The sequence below is a fragment of the Ambystoma mexicanum genome, chromosome 6q (genome assembly GCF_040938575.1).
Source record: "Ambystoma mexicanum isolate Mex_15411 chromosome 6q, UKY_AmexF1_1, whole genome shotgun sequence".
NCBI classification, from domain to species: Eukaryota; Metazoa; Chordata; class Amphibia; order Caudata; family Ambystomatidae; genus Ambystoma; species Ambystoma mexicanum.
In genome coordinates, this window is record NC_090937.1 from 735,363,162 (window position 1) to 735,386,974 (window position 23,813).

The following is a 23,813-nucleotide window of genomic DNA, read 5'->3' on the forward strand; positions in this document are numbered from 1 at the left end:
CATGGAATCGAACGGGGCTAACGCGTGCACCAAAAAAGACACGCTAATCCGGAAACACGTACGCCAGCAGGAAGCAGGCGTACGTTGACCCGCGCAGCATAAAAGTGAGCGCAAACAGCAAACAAGCTCAGACGCCAGGATGAATATACCGTTCCTAGCAGCAGTGGTCGTGGGATACCGCATGAGGAAGAGGATAGTCAGGCCCAGAATTTTCACACCCAGAACCAGCCCTGATGCCTGATGACCAGGTGTATGGGAGGTGCAGGTTTCCACCTCACATAATACTCAACCTCGTGAGTGAGTGGGAGGATGACCTCACATCACCCACCCTGTGCTCCCAAGCACTCAGCCCCCTGGAGAAGGTCCTCAATGTACTGCACTTCTTGGCCACTGGATCATTTCAGCGGAGAAGTGCTATAGTGGGGGTGGGTGTCACAGGCCACGCAGTCACACTGCCTACACCAGGTCTTGGCCATCATGACTGCACGCCCATCAGTCTGCAGGGACATATACCTGCCCAGAACACCTGCAGAAAGGCAGGCTGCCGTCCAGGATTTCTATGGGGGTGGCACAATTCCCCAAAGTCCTAGGTGCCATTGATTGCACCCATGTGGCTCTACGTCCCCCAGGGCATCAGAGCACATCTATAGAAACCGCAAGCACTGGCACTCCTTCAACGTGCAGGTAGTATGTGATGCCAAGGGAATCATCACCTCAGTATATGCCAACTATCCAGGGTCCACCCACAACAGTTTTATTTACAGAAGGTCAACCCTAAACTGGGACCTAGAAGCTGGGCGGCATGGCAATACATGGCTGTTCGGTGAGTATAAATGCCACAGCACATGCATGCATGTCAGATACTGAGTAATGTCACAACCCCACTAATGATACCCATCACCACCTCCCCAGGGGATAGTGCTTACCCTCTGAGCACCCACATGATGACGCCAATTCGGAACCCCACCACGCCACCCGAGGTAAGATACAAAACAGCCCACATTGCAACCCGGGGCATAGTGTAGCACACATTTGGAGTGCTCAACTCACGCTTTCGCTCCCTTGACCGTTCTGACGGGCAGCTGTTATACGCTCCCCCAGTAGTGTGCAGGATCATAGTGGCAGCATGTGTCCTGCACAACGTTGCAACACGCCGGGGCCTACCGGTGGACATGGTGGTGCCCCCACATCCCCAACCACATGCACGGCCGCTGCGCATGGGAGGGGAAAGGGCACATGGTGAGGCAGTCCGTACGCAGCTGGTGGCTAATTACTTCACCTAAAATCACACCCCTGTGGAGTGCACACATCCCTGGCACATACCAGCTGACAATCAATGATGATGACATAAGGGACAGTCAACTGTCACAACCATACCAGCCTGAGATTGGTCACCTGGAAGTGTTACATTGTGTGCATCCGTACATACACAAACACCACCAATGCTGTGTTATCAAAAGACACACTTCTATGCTGCTAAATTCATTACCCCCTTGCAAAATGCAACATGACAACAGTGCCATGTCACCCAACCCCTCCCCAGCACCGCCACCCAACACCATGGCATGTCATGCTGTGTGAGAGCAAACAAAGCAATCCCCAAAACCTGACACAAGTGTCACAAAGTACAGTGTCCCTAATGGAAACTGGCCACACACAATATGCTCCCAGTAATGTAGAACTAACAACACACATGACCAAATACTTACCAACAATGCAATGCCGCTACACAACCTCAAACATAGCAAAAACATGACAGTACTAAGTTAAAGTAGTGGTAGTCTTACAACCTGATTATGCTAGCACATAGACCCCTTCCAACTGTACAGTGTTGCTGCCACGCAAATGTGTAAGTGCACTGCTTACAACATGAACTCCATCTCCAAAGTAGAAGGCCTTGTGAAGAAATGAGGAATGAACCTGCAAATTAGGAGGAAGACATGGATGCACAAGCACATATCAATACACCATGCAGTGTACAATACAACAACAATATCCACTAGGAATGTATACACAGTATTGACTACAGACTGCCCACACAGCTCATGGGAGTCCAACGACAGTGTGCAATTCACTTTCACTTGGGCACACCCTTTGCAAGCCCATGGAAACGGGAAGCAGGAGGGGTGTGTGTCTCACAAACCCAAGCATCTAACCCAAACTCAGGACAAGCTTGCATGTGCCCAGCCGGAATACAGTGGATGCCCACGGAGCCACACAAGACAACACACTGTAAAAAAAAATAAAAAAAATAAAAAATGGCCATGTGGGGGCAGGGGGGTGGGGGGGAGGCCACCCAGGAGGTCCGAGGACAGGGTGCGCACCAACAGCCACCTGTGTGGATGTTGGGAAAAAAAAACCTCCATGGGCTCATGGCCTGCACGGCTATGCCATTGTGGGAGAACTGCTGCTGTCGCTCTCATCACCCTCTGTTGCTGCATCAGGAGCTGGTGGTGATATAGGAGGCAGCCCACGCAAAGCCCTGGTTTGGTCCTCCATGGCAGCAAGCATGCAGGTGTGGAAGGTCTCGTTCTGGAGGATTATAGTGCGGAGATCCCCATGCAGCACCTGACGTGATGCCCGGATCTCCTCCCGAGTTGCCTGCATCTCAGCTGAGAGCGAACGTGTGAGCCGCTCCAGCTGCTGTTCTGTCCTCAAGTTAGTGGAATCCTCAAGGTCAACAAGAGTCTCCCTGAGGTGATGGAGTTCTACCCTCAGGGCTTCCCTGTGGCCCTGGGACTCTATTGATATCGATTGGCGTAGAGTCTCCAGTGCCGCCCGTCGGTCCCTGTTGGACGCCAACATGTCTTCCCTGTGTGATTGGCAAATGCAGTCTGTTGCCTGCTGTAGTTGCTCCATCTGCCTTTCAGGGGGGACAATGGAAGTGGCCACCCTCTCCATTGCTTGAGCCATCATCTCAACTGATGCTGACTGTTGGGTTGCCATACCGTACATGGATTGTTCCCATACGGTATTGCCTGGTGGCGTACGGCCACCGCGTCGGCGGGCACCACACCTGTTTGGGGCAAGGCGATCTGCGCCTTGCTGTGCCGGCACTGCCTGAGGCTGCAGGACTGCATTCCCCCTCTGATCTGCTGGCCCAGGAACAGGATTAGATGTTGTGGAGTGTGACCCTGCATCCGTAACCGCCAAAGGCGGATTTACCAACACTGACATCCCCATAGAGGGTTCTACCCCTGGTGCAGGTGGGTTGGACAGAACAGAATCCCTGCCAGAAACACTTAACTGCGACGGCACATAGGTCTCATCATCCGAATCAGCACCTGAATAGAGTTCTGGGGAGGTGCACCCAGAGACACCCCTGGACAGAATGGTCTGCAGCAAGATTGGGTTCTCACCCACCATCACACCACGTCCCCCACTGGTGCCTGGTCGTGCCTGAGATTCCTCCTGGGTCTGCACCATCTCCTCAACCTCAACAGCATCAAGTGCGTCATCCCCTGCAAAAACATGAAAGACAAAAAATGGAAACAGGCATTAGCACCATAGCACACACATAGGCCTGACAAGCTACAGAACCAGTACATGATTTACACATGTCCCACATGACTATAACCCTCCCATGCATGCACTGTCACTGAGTTGGAAGGGGAGGCAAAAGGCAGACACTGATGACACCAAGATGGAAGAGCAACATGGTGGGTAGCACTGCCATCACACATTGGCCTGTGAGTTGCATGTCCAATACACATACATGACACATACCATCACACAGATGGCATGTACCATAGCCATGGTACATTCCACAAGTACATCCATATGTCAGTGAATGCGTACTGTCAGCCATCCATGTGAGATGGACATGATGAGATGAAAAATGCTACATAGTGTGACAAAATACGCACGTGCCACACACTGCAACACATCCAGTGTACAAAAATACAGTGATTGCAGGCCGATGTACACATCAATGGTTGTGCACTTCAACATGACAGGAAACAACTATCATGTCCCACATTCAAACAGGCCCCAAAAATGTATGTGATCAGGCCAATACTCAATCAGCCTGAATGGTCAAATCATTCACCTAACAAGGTAACACATGTGGGCCAATGTGGGGTTCATCAATGACAGAAGCATGTCACAAATGTGACAATAGGGCTGAGGAATGCATAGCAAAAGTGGGAGAATTGAAACAATCAGCCTGAACGAACACTGAAAATACAAACAATGTTGTTGCAAGATGTCACTTCAAGGGCAACTGCCGTAATGCTGCGCTAAATTACTACTGTGGGCAGAAGGGATACTGTCACACCCAAATCCAAGGCCGCTGAATGTTTTGGATGAAGCACATGGGTGACCCATACCACTCAGGCACACACACTGTCAACTGGCAGTCAATCAGAACCCGTCACCCAAACAACATACACATACATTACACACACATGCATGGGCACTCACCGGACAATGCATCATAATCAGGTAGTTCTCCCACACCTTGGATCTGTTCCTCTGTGACGAAGGCCCCAGCAACAGACTCTTGTTCAGTGAGTTTGTTGTCCTCTTGTGGAGACCCACCGCCAGTCACCAGAGTAGCGGCATGATTTGAGGCCAGCTTGTTCTTTGCTCTGCGTTTCAGGTCATTCCACCGCTTGTAGCAATCATCAGCTGTGCGCCTCACAAATCCAAGGGCAATTATGTGGTCGGCGATGATCTGCCAGTGTGCCTTACGTTGACCAGTAGTGGACTTGGACCCTGCAGTCAAAAGCATTTTGTGGCTATGTGCCGACACATAGGACACAAGTGCATCAAGTTCCGCGTCATTAAAGCAAGGCTTCCTTGACGTGCCGGAGTGTGTAGCCATGTCTGGGGTCTCAACCTGTCATGCCAGAGCACCCTTCTTCCTCTTCTTTAAAGGTGGAGCGGAGCCAGAGTGGCTTACGCCGCTCTGGTCAGTAGGGACAGAATCATCGGTGGACTGGGTAGTAGGAGTTTGGGAATGCACAATGACCATCGGTCTTGATGCAGGCATTGGTTGCAGGGTAATGTTGGCAGGGGGAACGTCAGTTTGATGGACCTGGACTGACACTGCCCTGGCTGGGAGAGTCAGAGCTGGGGCGGATGGAGCTGCAGCTGCCCCTGCAGCCTCCCCACCCTGCATACTTGGGGCAGCAGATGACATAGCTGCCCCAGATCCACGTGGCTTGGTGACAACAACTTGCACCGCCACACGTGGCCTAGACTTGCTGACCTGGAAGTCAGCCTGGGAGTCATCCTGTGCCAGGTCAGGTGCCACAATGGGCTGGTCCAACAGGGGCTGAGCTGGGATGGTGTCAGCCACGTTTCCCTCAACTATGGGGGGGGCATGGGTGTCCCTGATTGTTCCTCCACACATGGGGGTATAGGGGCACCTTGCAAATCCCAGCTACGTCCCCTACCGTGCCCACCACGCCCACCTTTTGGTCGCCTCCCAACCATGGCACTGATGTTGTTGTGTGTATGGGAGATGCAGTAAACTATTGTCCTGGGCAATTGGGGGTCAAAGGGGTAGGATACCAGATGGAATTCGTACCCTAGTGCTCTAACAAGTCTGTCTGTGACCCCTGGGGGAAGATGACGAGTCACGCAACGCACAGGCGGTCCAAAATCAAAAATTATCGTGCACGCAAACCCTCGTAGACCACGTGCGTGAAAAAATGAACCCGCACTACGCTGTGGCACCCAGAAACACAAAAATAAGCATACGCATAATACACGCAGCCTACAATGACCTCTGAAGGGGAACGCGACACACGGGGCACGCACAGTTGCTAAGTACGTGCGGAACTCACTGTCTGCCTGGAAAAAGAACGTGAAAAATACGTGCGTGTGCGCGTTGGCAACAGCCCCGCCAAAATAAGAATTGTACGCTGTCTGAGGAGACAGGACAAAAGGAGAAGTGAACTCTGTTTGAGGAAACAGGCCCAACAAAAAATCAGAAAAGAGCTGTCAGAGGTAACAGGGAGTACGAACTAGAAACGCTGTCAAGTAATCGCGTGTGAACCGACAAGAAGTACAGATTGCACCCACTCGCTCTCCACGAAAAGCACGTACAAGGAAATGGCGTCCTACATGTAGCTTTTAAACCAGCCCACACGTACACGTCAGATACGCATGTACGCAGGCCCTTTCCTCCAATTACACGCGATGACACTCGGACGTGCAGTTTTTCCACGTGTGCTCTGTCATCACGTGCTATGAGGGAAACGGCCCCGCGAGTAATGTAACTTACGCGCTTACGCACTAAGAGCCTTTGGCCCAATGAAATCGCGTGCGTGTGCTGACGCGCTTACACGCTAAGGCCCTTTCCTCGAATTACACGCTGACGTGCAATTTTTTCACGTGCCAAATCACTCCGTATCAAGCTGGCCACGCGAAAACACATGGAAGACCATGCTCCTGCCCAGAAGGCCGAATTACTGCCCCCCAGAGCCCTGAGCACGCTCCCACCTGCCATCTGCTGCTTCCTGACTGCCTGCTGCCCACGTGCCCTGCCATTTGCTGCCTGCACGTCAGCCAGGGGTGTAGGTGCTGTGACCACCCCTGCTGGAACCGAAGACTCCCGACTGGAATTACATCGTTCCACAGCCCAGCCCCAGGAACCAGTTGCCCACCCACTCCTGCCTCTGGGGTTGCCATGTCCAGCACAACACCATCTGGCAGCACTGGCAACCCCCAGCCAGAGAGGCAGAGAGCCACCAGATTCAATGCCACTGAAGTTGGTGTCCTGGTGGAGCAAGTCCTGGGGCAGTATGATGCCCTCTTTGGAAGTTTGCGCGCCAACAATGAAGGATGGACCAGGACCTGGATGGACATCGTGACTGCCATCAATGCGGCGGGGGTGGCAGTCCGCGACTAACATCATGTCAAGAAGCGCTGGGAGGACTTCAGGTCCAGGACCCTCAACAAGGCCCGGCACCTCGCTAAGGCAGCGGATGCCAAGGGGCGCTGGGGCCAGCTGTCGAACCATGAAATGAGGGTCCTGGAATGCATTTGCCCAGCGCTCTGCATCCAGATCCTTGAGAGGCAGACCCGTCTGGAGTCGAGCGGTAAGTGTACATGCATGTTGATAGTACGCTGTGTGTGTCATGGTGTGCCAGTAGTGTGCAGGTTGCACATGTGTTTATGTAGGGCCATGTAGGGATGTGTAAGAACATGGGCGTGAAGCTGCCACATGTGAGTCCTCTCAGTTGTGAGACACATTGATGGTGTATGTGTTGGTAAGCATGCTGGGCAAATGCAGGTGTGGGAGCACACATGTTTGAATTTCTGTGTATGTACATTGGCATGGTTGTGGCATGGATGGTGGTTCCTAATGCATGTATCTGCACTGTCTACATGTGCATGTATGTGTATCTGACAAGTGTGCAACTGTGATGCAACATGGATGCACGTGACACTGATATGTAGAAGGATGAATGGCAGATGTGACATGTATGGCGATCTCATCACTGCAACAGTTGGAGGAGATGTAGGCATGCATGTAACTGTGGTGGTGTGTGTGTGCATGTCTAGTGCACTCCTTGTGTTTCATGTGATGTCAGGCTCACCTTTGGCTGTTCATGCTGTTGTATGTGTATGGATGGTGCTGCCTGGTGCAATATTGCGGTTGAAATGTTCATGTGTGTGAGTTAAAATGACATGTGTGTCGTGGAGTGTGATGCCGTCTGTAGTTAAACAATGCCACTCATGTGCAACTGTCATGTGTGTATCAGTCCATTGTACAGTGCCCTGATGCCTGTGTTTTATCTCTCCCTGTCTGCAGTGTCAACTGAAGAAGAGGGCGGAGAGGGTGCTGTGGAGCACAGCGGCAGGGATCATCCCGCCAGCCGGAGACGCATGGCCTGGCTCCACTCCCAGGTTGTCATCTTGTCGGGGAGTGAGGAGTCCGGTTCCGCATCCCAGGCCGCAGCTGCCGAGGGACGGTCCAAGAGGCGGAGGTCGGAGTTGGACTCCTCGGCAGCAGAAGGGGCAGCTGAGACCCCGCAGGGTCCGACGGAGGAAGATGGCACGGAGTCATCCATGTTGGTGGGGGGTTTGGTGGAGGAGGAGGCCGTGCAAGGGACAGACACAAGGTCTGGAGGTGGGGATTCCACTGGTGCTAGTGGTGCAGTGCAGGGGGAGGGACAGGAGGCAGCACAGGCCACCGCGGAGGTGCCTGTGTGTAATGTGTCCCCAACCCTGTGACTGCATCATCCCGCACCAGCAGGGATGCCTACGTCCAGACCCGTTTTTAGGGAGGGGATCCGCTTACAACAACTGACCTTCCTCTCCCTGCGGACGTGGCTATCCGGGACCGGGTTGAGCCTGTCCTGGGTGGGGTGGCGTTGCGTCAACGGGCCATGTGAGGTGACCTGCAGTCTTTTCATAAGGAGACTGCATGTCATCTCGAATGGCTCGTTGACCGCGTTGACCTACTGGGACAGCTCACCAGGGCCGGATTCCTCCGTTTTCTGGACCTTGTTCCGACCCTCTCCTCAACTGAACCCCCTATGCGCCAGTCGTACTCCATGCCATCTTCCCACCCATGTATCACCTGGGTACCCTGTGGAGCTGCCTCTGACCCTGCGGCCAGGCTGGTGGAGGACACATCCCTGCCACAGTTGGGAGTTGGACGTCCAGCAGGGGTGGCCACATCAACAACTGCACCCCAGCCGGAGGAGGATGTGCAGGCAGCAAGAGCCAGGGCACAGGCAGAGGCACAGCAGCAGCAGCAACAAGGTGGGAGCCATGATGGCTCGGGGCCTTCATCATTGGAGGGGCAGGCATCGGCCAGAGGGAGGAGAACTCCATGCGGAGGGCCCTGAGGCGGGCCGAGTGCCTCGAGGCAATTCAAAGGGAGTTGGAGGAGAACATGTCGTCGTCCCTGCAAACCCTCGGGGCAGGAGTTCGATGATGCCCTGGCCCGGGACATCCAAAAGTGAGCCGTCTGAATAGCCCGCTGCCATTGTAAATAGTTTTTAGAGTTAGGTTTCATGGACCCTTTACATCGTTGGACAATGGATTGATTTATTTTTGGGATTTTTGCACATGGATTAATGTTTTTTTTTTTTGGACAATGGATTGTATATAGTTGCATCATGGATTCATTTGGATTTTTTTTTTCATTATGGACATGGAGTAATGTTTTTTTTTTTCAGGACAATGTATTGTAAATAGTTGGACTATGGATTGATTTTGCATTTTTATTTATCATTATGAACATGAAACAATGGATATATTTTTTTTGCCTTTTTTTGGATTTGCGTTGTTGGAGGGAGAGTTTGGACTGTTTTTCTTTCAAATTCTTTTGCATTGCTTATTATTTTCATTCACTCGTCTTTTTCACATGCTTTTCATTTCATGTTTGATATTTTGGTATGCTTTCATTTCATTTATTTATTTATGTACATAATACATTTTCATATTTTAGTTCCATGTGTGGGATTTGCCCATTGGGTTGATGCATGTGAAATTGTGGGTTTACACAAGCAATGCCAACTAGTGTATGTGTGTGATGGACATGTGTTGATGTACATAGTTGAGTTTTGGTTTGTGTCTTGAGATAGTTATGTCAGTGTGGGGTGGATTGGGAAATCATTGCGTCTCAAGAATGGGGTGGCGTGATGTGGTATTTTTTGGTGTAGAAGTGGGCCATGACTGTGCATCTTTATTTAGTGTAGGGGGGACATGAGTGGGACATGAGTGGGGGCCTGATGGCAGGTGCCCCTGACTGCTGAGGGGTGGGGGTGCAGGGGGAAATGAGTGGTGCCCCTGACTGCTGGGGGGTGGGGGTGCAGGGGGACATGAGTGGGGGCCTGCTGGCAGGTGCCCCTGACTGCTGGGGGGTGGGGGTGCAGGGGGACATGAGTGGGGGCCTGCTGGCAGGTGCCCCTGACTGCTGGGGGGTGTGGGTGCAGGGGGACATGAGTGGGGGCCTGCTGGCAGGTGCCCCTGACTTCTGGGGGGTGGGGTTGCAGTGGGACATGAGTAGGGGCGTGCTGGCAGGTGCCCCTGACTGCTGGGGGGTCGGGGTGCAGGGGGACATGAGTGAGGGCCTGCTGGCAGGTGCCTCTGACTGCTGGGGGCTGGGGGTGCAGGGGGACATGAGTGGGACATGAGTGGGGCCTGCTGGCAGGTGCCCCTGACTGCTGGGGTGTGGGGGTGCAGGGGGACATGAGTGGGACATGAGTGGGGGCCTGATGGCAGGTGCCCCTGACTGCTGGGGGGTGGGGGTTCAGGGGGACATGAGTGGGACATGAGTGGGGGCCTGATGGCAGGTGCCCCTGACTGCTGGGGGGTGATGGTGCAAAGGGGCATGAGTGGGACATGAGTGGGGGCCTGCTGGCAGGTGCCCCTGATTTCTGGGGGGTGGGGGTGCAGGGGGACATGAGTGGGGGCCTGCTGGCAGGTGCCCCTGACTGCTGGGGGGTGGGGGTGCAAAGGGACATGAGTGGGTGATCAGTAGTGCAAGCTGACATGTGGCTTGGCTGGGGGGCATGCCCATGGTAGATGGGCTGCCTGTGGGACATGACCAGGGGTGCAGAGTAGTCCCCTGTTGTGTGGGCTGCCTGCAGGGGCCGTGGGGAGTGTAGAGGGAACACCTGGGAGGATCCACACTGCCAATTCACGTGTAGGACTCCCCGCGCACCCCCGAAATTCAGTACACCACTCTGACAGCAAAATTGCGTGCGAAGCTTCCCGCGCACCCCAGGGATACACGTACCCCACTCGCACAGGGCCAATCATGTGTGAAACTTCCAGCGTACCCCCGAAATACACGTACCCTGCTCAAATCGCGTGTGAAACTTCCCACGCACCCCAGGGATACACGTACCCCACTCGCACAGGGCCAATCGCGTGTAAAACTTCCCGCGTAGCCCCGAAATACATGTACCCTGCTCAAATCGCGTGTGAAAGTTCCTGCGCACCCCAAGAATACACGTACCCCACTCGCACAGGGCCAATCGCGTCTGAAACTTCCCGTGCACCCCCGAAATACACATACCCTGTTCAAAATTTGTTTGAGACTTCACGTGCACCCGAGTTATCCACGTACTACACTCACACAGGGCCAATTGCATGTGAAACTTCCCGCGCAACCCCGAAATACACGTACCCTGCTCAAATCGCGTGTGAGACTTCACGCAAAACCCAGTTATCCACGTACCCCACTCGCACAGGGCCTATCGCGTGTGAAACTTCATGCAAACCCCAGTAATACCCGTTCCAAACCCCAGTAATACCCGTTCCCCGCTTGGCGTTTGCTGTTTGGCAGCCCTGTAAACTGGTCCAGGGTTAGCGCAGCCCTTTGCGCTGGATTGGGGATTTTGATGGCTTTTCCTTGTGCTAGGGGCGTTCTTAGGGGCGTAACTGGCGCTGCTGCAGGGTCGCTGCGCCACTCTGCGCCACTGCTGGTTTGGGAGGCTAAAATCCATGAATACGCTGTGCGCGGAAATGGATTTTAGCACACGCGGCTGGCGCAGACATTCTCCCGTGCACACTGTGCGCCAGCCACGCGCGCCACTTGTGCGCAAAATTCTATGAATTACCCCCTTTATTGGAATAATTTCTAATTTCTTTAGCTACTTTCAGTTAAAAAGAGTTATCAGTTGGACTGGCTGACACGTGTTTAGCACATTTACAAATTGGGCAATATGGTTTCTGTGCTTCTTCAGAGCCCATGTGTCTGTGCATAATTATCCCGAAAACTTTAATTATATATATATAGTATATTCAATAAAATAAAAAAAATCATAATTATTACTTAGGTAAAAGAGATATTGGAGACACAAAATATGTGTATGTTTCGGCTAGATTTTGGCATTCTAAGGCAACAAATACCTAAGCAACATTACAAAAGAATCCCATAAATGTACCTTTAATTGTAGCATGTTTGGAATACCTACTATAACATCTTCGTTGCATTAGTGAATATATTCATTTTTATAAATATCATAACCTATGGAACAAACCAATGTTTTTACTGTACATATATAAACAATTATTATTATTATTATTATAATTGTAATTATGGATAATACATCTCTCTTATCTTGTCAGTTAGTTTAAAAACTAATTTACCTTAATGGTATATTTTGTTGGTGTGAGTTGAGTCCTTCTCTTGGTTAACTTGTTAAATTGTGAACATCTGAAATTAGATGATGACACAAATTGCGTGTCTATTGTTTGTAAATTTTCTCCACCAAAAAATGTAAGCATAATCTGACTATTATATTACATATCATGAATATATTGCACATGTTCAATCATTGCCTCCCTTGCCTTGCCAGGCTTATATCTTCTTTCAATATTGTGTGTTTTCCTTATAGTTGTTTTCCCGCGGCACCATTTTGAAATCAATTTATATAAGAAGGCGCATGAAAATAAATAAAATTGACTAATCTGATTCGAGCAAACAGTTGCACCATCATGAGAAGTCTATTTTTGTGTACATAAAATTTGGATTTACTATTTTAAAATATGCCATCTTGGAAAGTCAAAATCTAACACAGGATTAGATTCAGTAAAGAACCTATAGATTTATATTTAGCCTGACCTGCTGATATCAATTATTGAACACATGTTTCAATAACACTTTATGTGTGATCAGCATAATTTTCACCTTAATACATCAAATTAATACACAGTCTGTAAGCATATGTTTTTTGCTTTACATTAAAGCCCATAACATTAGAATGTGTGCAACCAAACACGGTCATTATGGTGAGGATAGAGATACAAATTAATACCTCTATTTTTATGGACATAATGGCCCTCATTCTGAGTTTGAAGGTAGCCAGGGGGCTATTAGCGCCATGGCTGCCTCCAAAATGGGTCCGACTCTGGTCTGGTGAAGGGAGTAATTACCGGTCCAGACCGAGGTCGGCGGGACCAGTAATTCCGCATTCACCAGAGCCATTCCCCATTCCCATTTGAGCCCCCATAGGGCTCAATGGGAAGGGGGAAGGCGGCAATAACGGTACCGCAAATCGCGGTACCGTTATTGACCCCGGTATCTCTTTGCGGGTCCCGTCCATAACGCCTGGTAAAGCCAGGCGTTAATGGAGGACCCGCAAAGGGACCTCGGAATAGGGCGCAAAGCGATTACCGGCACCAGTATCCCTTTGCACCCAGGTCATAATGACCCCCAATGTGTCTTTCATTTGTTATGGGAAGAACATCAGTATATTGTCTACCGAATACAAATAATAAAATTGCATTCTGTGTGAAACAATAATTTAAAGATATACTCTTAATTCTTTGTCCTTGATCAATCCCATAAATGTAGTTTTATACTCAAAAATCATATTTGACTCCATTTGTCTCAATCATTTTTCTTTGTCTCCCCCTCTTTCATAAAAATCCACTTTCTCCAGACCAAAGAACTTTATTTTTAAAGGTTGTCAAGTTGATATTCCTCCTTCCCATCTTGTCCCAAGGGAAATCTGCCATCCTTCAAATGAATGTTTCTAATATGTTCAGTGAGTCTTTCTCTGAGCGTCCTCTTGATACTTCCAATATATACTTTGCCACATGCACAGGCAATGACTTAGATCACAAAGATTGTGTTAAAATTGATGAACTGTAACTGTGTACATATTATTGTGTATGCCCATATATATGGTTAATTTGTCCAGAGTATATTCACAATTATTGCTTTTGCCACATTTATAGAAGCCCCTGCCTTCCATTCTCAACCATGTTGTGTTTTGTACCTTGTGTTTTACTGGGGATAGTATATTTCTCAATGTATTGGCTTATTTAATGTAATTTGTGGTGTCATTCCTAAAATATCTTTGATCTCTTTGTCAAGTGTCAAAATATGGCAACATTCCCTAAGCCATATATATACGAGTTTGCTTTCTGGACGGTGCTTTTTTAGTAACCTAACTGTTTCTTCATTGTAACTAGTTATTTTCAGATGAGGAGTAAGTAATTCCTATCTTGGTTTATTTTCCAGACTCAATTCTACATTTTTTATGACCATGGGCTTATACCCTCGCTGTCAAATGTTTTTAAAATAGTTTTTCTCTTTTAAGTAGCCTTCCTGTATATTACAATATCGTATTTCTAGTGGTGAAGTCCCCTTTTGGGATATTAATTATGGCTAGTTTATGACAGTTTGTGCTGTTTAATGTTGTGCCAGCTTCCACATCCTTTTGATATGGTTTTGTATGTATAAACTGTTCTCTTCAAAAATCAATCAATCTAAAAATGAAATATCCTTCTGATTATTGTTGAGTATATACTGATTATCATTCAAGAATGTGAAATAATGCAATAGTTCTTCCTTTGCGCCGCGCCAGATCAGGAATATGTCTTCTATGTAACTGATCTATTTTTGGATACCTGTAGTGTCATATATGAATGAATGGGTCTGTCCCACTTGGGCCATAAATAGATTCGCCAGTGAAGGCACACAATTATGGCCCCATACCTACTCCTAAAAGTTGCTGAAAAACGTGTCCACTAAATACATAAATAGTTATTTTTTAAAACAAGATCTAATATGTCAAATATCATTAGTGTCTCATTATAATATGATGCAGAGAGAGCATCTCAATGATACTCTATAGCTCTTTTCGCTAACTCATGGTCAATTGATGTGTTGAGGGAATTAACCATGAATTAGAGAAATGTGCACCTTCACTTACAAATCTATTTATGGACCAAGTGGAACAGACCCATGCACTCACATTTGCCACTGCAGGTATCCAAAAATGGATCAGGTATATAGATGATATATTTCTAATCTGGAGCGGTACAAAGGTAGAACTATTGCATTATTTCACAAACTTGAATGATTTTTACAATTATAACAATTGTTATATATGCACAGCAAAAACATTGGTTTCTTCCATAGGTTATGATATTTTCAAAAATGAATATGTTAACTAATGCAACAAAAATGTGAACATTCAACAATTAAAGGTACATTGATAGTAATGTTGCACTTTGTTATTTGCCATAATAGCTGTCATTGCCAAGGAGAATCTCACACTCAGGAGAATTCAAGCGGACTTGGGTCAGAGCTCTGACTACCTCCTGCTCAAACTCAAGCTCTCAGCCAGCTGTACCATTGCCTTCCACGTTGTGTACCGCCCCCCTGGATTGAGCACTGACTTCCAGGAAGCCTCCCAATCTATCTCCAGGCACACCCACTCTAAAGGGCGGACGCTAGACTGGGTTGCTCACCACAACTGCACCCTAGAGGTCAAAGACATCTGCCCTATCCCTTGGTCTGACCACCATTGCATCAATTTTGGGATCACCTCATCTAAAGGGTCTTCCAGGCCAGCGATCCCACTCCCGGCCTCACTCACCAGAAGCTCTTGGCAGCTCTCAAAAGAGAACCTCATTAAACATCTCCTGGTACTTGCATTATTACCTCCCTTCTCCAATGATCCAAATGTACTCGCCAATGACTTCAAGAGAGTCATCACCATGGCCGTCGACACTGTAGCCCCACTCACCCTCAAAAAAGCAAAAAAAGTAAAGCATATTAACGCCTGTTCTCCCAGGAGCTCTTACAGCTACGTTCTAAAAAAAGAGCTGCACTCGCTGCATGGAAGAATAACCCCGAAGACACCACCAGAGCAGCTTTCAAGGCCCTACCCGCAGAATATAAAACTGCCATCATTAAGGCTAAGGCGTCCTCCTTCAACGCTAGAATCTCGGATGCCAAGTCAGGTACCAAAGAAATCTTCACCATCTTTAGAGAGCTGGAGACCCCTGCCTCCCCTATCCCTTGGTCTGACCACCATTGCATACATTTTGGGATCACCACATCTAAAGGGTCTTCCAGGCCAGTGATCCCACCCCCGGCCGCACTCACCAGAAGCTCTTGGCAGCTCACAAAGGAGAACCTCACTAAACATCTCCTGATACCTGCATTATTGCCTCCCTTCACCAATGATCCAAATGTACTTGCCTATGACTTCAAGAGAGTCATCACCATGGCCGTCGACACTGTAGCCCCACTCACCCTCAAAAAAGCAAAAAAAGTAAAGCATATGAACGCCTGGTTCTCCCAGGAGCTCTTACAGCTATGTTCCAAAAAAAGAGCTGCACTCGCTGCGTGTAAGAATAACCCCAAAGACACTACCAGAGCAGCTTTCAAGGCCCCATCCACAGAATATAAAACTGCCATCATTAAGGCTAAGGCGTCCTCCTTCAACGCTAGAATCTCGGATGCCAAGTCAGGTACCAAAGAAATCTTCACCATCTTTAGAGAACTGGAGACCCCTGCCTCCCCTATCCCTTGGTCTGACCACCATTGCATACATTTTGGGATCACCACATCTAAAGGGTCTTCCAGGCCAGTGATCCCACTCCCGGCCGCACTCACCAGAAGCTCTTGGCAGCTCACAAAGGAGAACCTCACTAAACATCTCCTGATACCTGCATTATTGCCTCCCTTCTCCAATGATCCAAATGTACTCGCCTATGACTTCAAGAGAGTCATCACCATGGCCGTCGACACTGTAGCCCCACTCACCCTCAAAAAAGCAAAAAAAGTAAAGCATATGAACGCCTGGTTCTCCCAGGAGCTCTTACAGCTACGTTCCAAAAAAAGAGCTGCACTCGCTGCGTGTAAGAATAACCCCAAAGACACCACCAGAGCAGCTTTCAAGGCCCAATCCGCAGAATATAAAACTGCCATCATTAAGCCTAAGGCGTCCTCCTTCAACGCTAGAATCTCGGATGCCAAGTCAGGTACCAAAGAAATCTTCACCATCTTTAGAGAGCTAGAGACCCCTGCCTCCCCTCATCCACTCTCCTAAATGATGAAGCCTGGTGTAACAAAATTCAGTCCGCCATGTTGGATAAATTGTTCACTCTTCATGCCAAAATCCTTGCACACCAAAAGGCACTTAACAACCTTATAGCCAAACATCATGGCTCCCCCGCTCCATCAGCTGACACCTGCCAATCCCCTCTGTTTGAGTTTAAGGACATGACTGAAACCGAAGTCGCTGCCCTCCTTAGATCCATTAAGCCCTCCAACTGTAAAGGGGACGTCTGCCCAGCTCAGGTGATCAAGGATTGTGCCCCCTCCCTTGTCACCTTCATCACGGCCTTCATTAACGCCTCTTTCAAGTCTAGCCATGTTCCAGCTGAGCTCAAGGAAGCGTGGGTTCGTCCGCGCCTCAAAAAACCTTCACTAGACCCATCGGTCCCAGGGAATTATAGGCCCATCACCCCTGTTTTTTTCTAAAAATCCTGGACAAAGCAGCTTACCTGCAAGTTCAAACATTTCTCGAAGAAAACCATCTTCTTGGTCTTCGAAGTCAGGCTTCAGGCCAAGACATGGCACCGAAACGGCTCTTCTGGACCTCAAGAATCAGATGGACGACCTCAGAGATGCAGGCAAACATGCTCTACTCGCCTTCTGGACTTATCAGCTGCCTTCGATCTGGTGGATCACAAGACCCTCTGCCACCATCTTGCCACCGCAGCCAACTTCTCCCCAGTTGCCTGCAATTGGATAACTTCTTTCCTGCAGGAAAGAGCAATGAAGGTCTTCTCCGACTCTTCCTGTGCTGACCCGAGCATCATCCAATGTGGCGTCCCACAGGGATCGTGCATCGCCCCAACCCTTTACAGCCTCTTCACGAGGCCGCTGTTCAAGATCCCTGGGCATCTCATACACAAACTATGCTGATGACACTCTGGTGCTTATCCCCCTCTCAGGGGATTACATGTCCGACCTCAACACGCTCAATTCCATCTACTCTACGATCCAATCTTGGATGGCAGAAATGTGGTTATGCCTCAACAGCGAGAAAACTGAGCTTCTGCAGATTGGATCCCAGTCCACTTTGGGCAAGCTGGACAAGAAATACAATTCCTTCACCATAGACAACATTCCTATCCCTGTCTCCCAAACGGTCAAGACCCTGGGTGTATACATGGACTCGAGCTCGAACATGAATAGGCAGCTCAATGCCATTGCATCCTCCTCAGCCTATTACTCCAAACTTCTCAACGCAGTCAGACCGTACCTCTCCCAACAGAATGGCCTCACCATCGCCAGGACAATAATTGGCTCAAGATTGGATTACTGTAATGCCCTTCTAATAGGGACGTCAGGAAAAAACCTTGCTAAACTTCAACTAGTCCAAAACAATGCCCTTAGGGCAGCCACTGGACTATCATATAGGGCCCACATCTCAGACCGTAGGCGTCACGTCCACTGGCTTCCAGTTAAGGAAAGAATCATCTTCAAAACTCTTGCCCTCACGCACAAATGTCTCCATGATCAGGCCCTCCAGTATCTCATCCAGAAATTCTCTAATCCCTGTGCATCCAGGCCATCCAGAGTGGCCTATTCCAACTTGATCACTGTGCCAAAAACCAGCAGAGTGCGTGCTGGTGGCACCAGCTTCCCCACTATGGCAGCCACCCTCGGGAATTTCCTTCCACCGCACACCAGACACATTGACTCTCACACTGCCTTTCACAAGGCCATCAAAACTAGTCTCTTCAAATAAATGTGCCTGTTTTTTGTTCCGCAACCTAGGACCTCTGCCTATGTAACACTGTATGTATGTCTAAGAACACTTCTGGGGTGGCTTTTTTGTAACCCTTAATCAAGCCTTCCTACGCACCGTTTACAGCGCCTCAATGCCCGTGGGCTGCAGTGCGCTTTACAAATGTAAAAAATTAAAATAAAATACCACATTCTAACAAAAACATGTGCATATTTTCTTTCTCCGGTTTCTCTTTTTTCCTAAATAATAACTATGATTATTGAATTTTGCTATTAAGTATACTATGCATATTAGGAACATTTTTGGGCCAATTATATACAGACATTTGCTCTGAAGAAGCACTCAGACAGTATACCCCAATCTGTAAATGTGTTAAACACTTGTCATCATCCCAATTTATAACTCAGTCTAATTCAGTCGCTAGAGAAATTACTAATAATTCCAATGTAATTAAGGAATGATTTTCAATCTAATCTGCAGCACAAGAAAAACATAATTTATTTATATTGTTCATTGTTCAAGTTGCAATTTAAGAAAGAAGCATTTTGATCCAAGAAGCAAACATATTCCTTGCAGTTATTTCAACAAAAATAACAATTTGTAAAATCCTGTAAAAGTTTTCAAATTATTTACTTTATAAATGTTTTTCTTTTTCATTCAACAAATAGGGGGCTAAGATTGAACTAAATTAATTACACAACATTATCATTACAGTAAAGTACTGTTGTAAAGTTTTTTGTGTGAGTGCACTTTCCCACAAAGTATATTTGTCTTTATTGTAAATGTGCATCAATATGATGTTTTTGGAGACATTGTATCTGCTCTTTGTGTATATATACATACACATTTAAGAGGAATAGCACATCATTAGATACACCTGTCTGCATTTGCTGTTCAGATGTCTCAGGTGGTGTAGGTGACATGATGAAGATACTGCCTGATAATGAAGAAGACAATGTTATTGACATCTCTAGTTCTGTCTTGGGCACATGGGCGTTGTATTTTCTTTCTAACTCTGTTCTTCAATTGTTTGTTTTCCAGATACTGCATCAGTGCATCATTGAACATTTTAAATTTGTTTCATTCTACAGGTTTCCTTGAGGTCTCATTCAGCAAAAGTGATTCAATAACAAACACTTTAATCCTGAAATATGAATTACGAAATTACACTGGATGTAGTCAGCACTGTCTTTAATTGAGGCAATCTCTGGATCCTGATGCAACGTTGAGGGCACTAACTCCCTAGCCATTTCATCCGTCAAATCAAAGGCCTGTCTCATGCTAGACATGTGCCATTTCTTGCAAATACATGAAACGTAGTATTTTACTGTCTGAAGCACCGTTCCGGCTAACACATAATTTATTTATTTATTTATTCACATTTGTTGAGCGCACAGCAGACCGAAGGCATCGTGGTGCTTGTTACATTGTTGCTTATACTTAGTTACATACAGTTCAAGTCCGTCGATGTTACAATGGACGAGATTATTCTTTTATTACATACATGCATTGAGAGGCAGGTAACTAGGAGAGCATGGTTAGTTGAAGAGTGCAGTTTTGAGCTTTTTGCGGAAGGAGAAGAGCGATGTTTCAGCTCTGAGGTCAGTGGGGAGGGAGTTCCAGAGCTTAGGTGCAATGAATGGGAAGCCTATACCTCCTGCCTTTGTCCTATTGATGCGAGGTATCGTTAGTTGATTGGTATATTGTAATCTGGTTGGTCTGGTGGATTGAGATCTACATAAGGTGTCAGATACGTATGAGGGTGCTGAGAGGTTGATACATTTATGAGTGGTTGTGAGAATTTTGAAGGAGATGCAGTCCTTTACTGGGAGCCAGTGAGCTGTCTTCCTGGCTTGTGTGATGTGGTCTCTTTTCGGTATGCTGAGGGTTGCTCTAAGAGCGTTGTTTTGAGTAGTTTGTAGCCTAGATAGGTTTTTTTTGGAGGTGCCGGCTAGGAGCGCATTACAGTGATCTAGGTTGACTCCTATGGTTGCTCTCGCGATGGAGAGGCAGTTTTCCTTGGTTAGGAATGGTTTTATTGCATTGATGAGTTTAGTACTCTGTGCGGAGGCCGAGACTATGGCGCTGACTTGTTTGTCCATAGATAGGGTAGCCTCTATGTGAACCCCCAGTGTTTTAACTGAAGATAATACTGGGATGACACAGTTATCTATGTTGAAGTTGAGGTACAGCGGATTGAGGTTGGAGAGTGTGGATTTCTGACATAGAATGAGGATTTCGGTCTTATCCCCGTTCAGGAAGAGGCCGTTAGTAGCCATCCACGCTTGTATGGTGGAGTAGATTTGCTGTAGGGTAGTGACGTCTTGATGATAATGCCCCGTCAGGGGAAGGAGAACCTTGGTGTCATCAGCGTAATTTGTGTATGTGATCCCAAGTGAGTCCAGTTTATCAAAGAGAGGCTTGGTAAAAAGGTTATAGAGTGTGGGGGCAATACATGAGCCTTGTGGGACACCGCAGTGGATGATGGAGGGTGCTGCATGAGCTGTGTTAGAGAACACCATCATAGCTCTGCCCTCTAGGAAAGAGGTCACCCATGACGCTGCGTCCTTAGAGAAGTGCGCTGCATGCGTCAGATGACTGGTAAGTGTGATGTGATCTACCAGATTAAATGCTGCAGAGAGGTCCAGGAGGAGGAGGAGGAGAGCGGGCTTGCCTTTGTCAAGGATGTTAGTGATTTCGTTTTTTAGGTCTAGAAGGGCAGTTTCGGTTCCGTGCCCCTTGCGGAACCCAGTTTGTCTTTTTCCTAGGATTGCGTTTGATTCAAGGTATAGTTGAATCTGTTTGTGGGCGGCCTTGTCTAGTATTTTCAGGAGGAATGGAACTGTTGTTACGGGTCGGTAATTATTGGGGTTAGCGGGGTCTAGCGTTGTTTTTTTTAAAAGAGGGCGCACCCAGGCCTCTTTAAGGCTGTCTAGGACTATGCCCGTTTTGAATGAAGCATTGATAAATGCCGTGAGAAGAGGGGCGAGCGGTTCTGCGCAGTCCTTGATGATTTTAGGGGGGCAAACATCAGCTGGCAGTGGAGATACGATGGTTATAGGCTTCAGATTTCGCAATAATGTTGTTCTCTAAAGGCCGGCCGTAGCATACAACAGACAGAGGTTGCTGATGTCTTGGATCAAAGAGTGCCCCACCGAATAATGTTGGCTATGACTATCTAGTGATGCTTGTCCACTGTCCCACATGTCCATGGTGAAGTGGAGTTTCTGACCTTCTGACTGATCTGTACCAGTGTTTTGTATCATAATGTGTTGGTCAGGAATCAGAAGGTTCATCATCTCTATCTAGTTCATAATCATCATTATTATCAGACTCACAGGATTGTTTGGGAAGGGGTGCTCGAGACCAGTAGCTTTCCATATCCTCTGCGCTGTGTTCTTTCACCCAGCTAATTAGTAAAATCAATCTGCAACTCTCCCTCTTGTGTCCCAGAGGCAGTGGACTGCACCTCAACCTTTTACAGTACTGGAGCATGTACTACTGTATTTTGCACACCATGGTGACATGTGCTATAAGGGGCTGCGAGACTGATACCTCAAATGGAACACATACAATTCTGGTATTCCCCATGCACACAGCAGTTACTGCAACTGGTGTTGTCCATTAAGATGTTTTTTCTCCCACTTACTAGTCACTGTCACACACATGTTTGTCATGCAAGGTGGTCACTGGAATTCTAACCTCCTACCTAGTAATATTAGTCACAAAAAGAGGAGATATGTTTTGCAGATTCAACCAATTCTGGGTTCCAACTCCCTATCAATAGCCACTGACAAAACCACGTCACAAAAGTGTGTGGCAGGTAATATAACGTAATGTAAAGTTGTCTTGTATTGCAGATCTGTTCCATTTTGGAAGTCTTGTTGCAAGTAGTTTGCAAGAACAGACGAGGGGTTAGGCCATTAGTGGGGTAGAGGCGAAGGCAGAAGCAAAACCTGAGGTGTGGATGAATGCAAGCCAGAGGTAACCATTTCAGCAGTTCCAGTTTGGCACTGTGTGGTTTGTGGCAGGGAAACCTGGATATGCTTTATCCAAAGAGGAGTAACCAAGATCTATTGGATGAAAGTGCTGCCATTCTACATAGGGTTGTGCATGTATTGTCAAGATAGACCTAAACGTGTCTCATTTGTATTTTCTTCAGTTTTTTTTAGGTTGACCTTCTGATTGGTCTTTGACTTTTTTGGTCTTGGGTCCAAGTTCATGATGTATATTTATGTTGTTAATAGGTGACTAAATCACCCTTTGGGGACTGTGTGGCCATATTTGTTTGTTCGATTGTTGAAAGATAAATAATACTAATTAAAAGTATTATATTAGGATTCATGCTGGATTCCACTAGGTTCTAAGCTCACTGATAACAGGTGTTCGTATTACCTGATTTAACATCTTCTGAATGATGAAAGGCTGAGTTGCACAGCAATGGGATTTGAACTTACAAAGTGAAGGCTGCCCCTTTGCCAGAGATCAGTGCTTTTAGCCATCCACCAAGATTCACATTGGTCCTGTCTTGGAGGATGCCATGTTAGTTGGTCTGTTGTGCCCTAGTAAATATCCATGCTTTGAGCATTTGAAGGCTAGATCTTCCACGGTGCATAGACCCTTTGGTTTTGAATTCCACAGCTTGGAAAGAAATGAGAAGGAGGATGCTCTTTGGCATTTCCAGTTGAAGAGTGACACAGCATTCAAAGTCATCCTTATGATTCTTTCCACCCTTTTATTATTATTATTGTTTTTTTAAACTTCTTTTTATTGTTTAACAATGTAATAAACAATCCTCCCTCACTCCCTTCTCCCTCCCATCCCAGTCCCATTTCCATAGTGCCTGCATTGTTTTGTCTTGCTTGCATCCTCCCTCGGGGTGCATCAATGTAAATCTAGAAGTTTCAGTCTTTGTGGGCACCATTGGTTCCTGAAGTCTCCATTCAAGAAAGTCAAGGTCTCGCCCAATTCTGCGGCAACTTTTGCCAGATTATTGTTCATGGCGTATGTGGCCCATTCCAGAGTCACTAGTTCCCATATCTTCCTCAACCATTCTTATTCTGTCGGTATCGTAGGCCCCTTCCACCATTGTGCAATGAGCGCCATAGCTGCTAGCGTAAAGACTACCTTTGCCTTTTCCCAACCCCTCTGCTCCTCCTCCATGCCAGCCTCTTGCATGCCCGTCAGAACTAGCCTGGGATTTTTACTTGCTCTTTCTCCGAATGCCTGCTCCTCTGCCTGCATAACCTCTCTCCAGAAGGGCTTAATCCTAGGTCATTCCAACCAAATGTGTGCTGCTGTCCCCTCTTCCCCACACCATCTCCAACATTCCTTGGA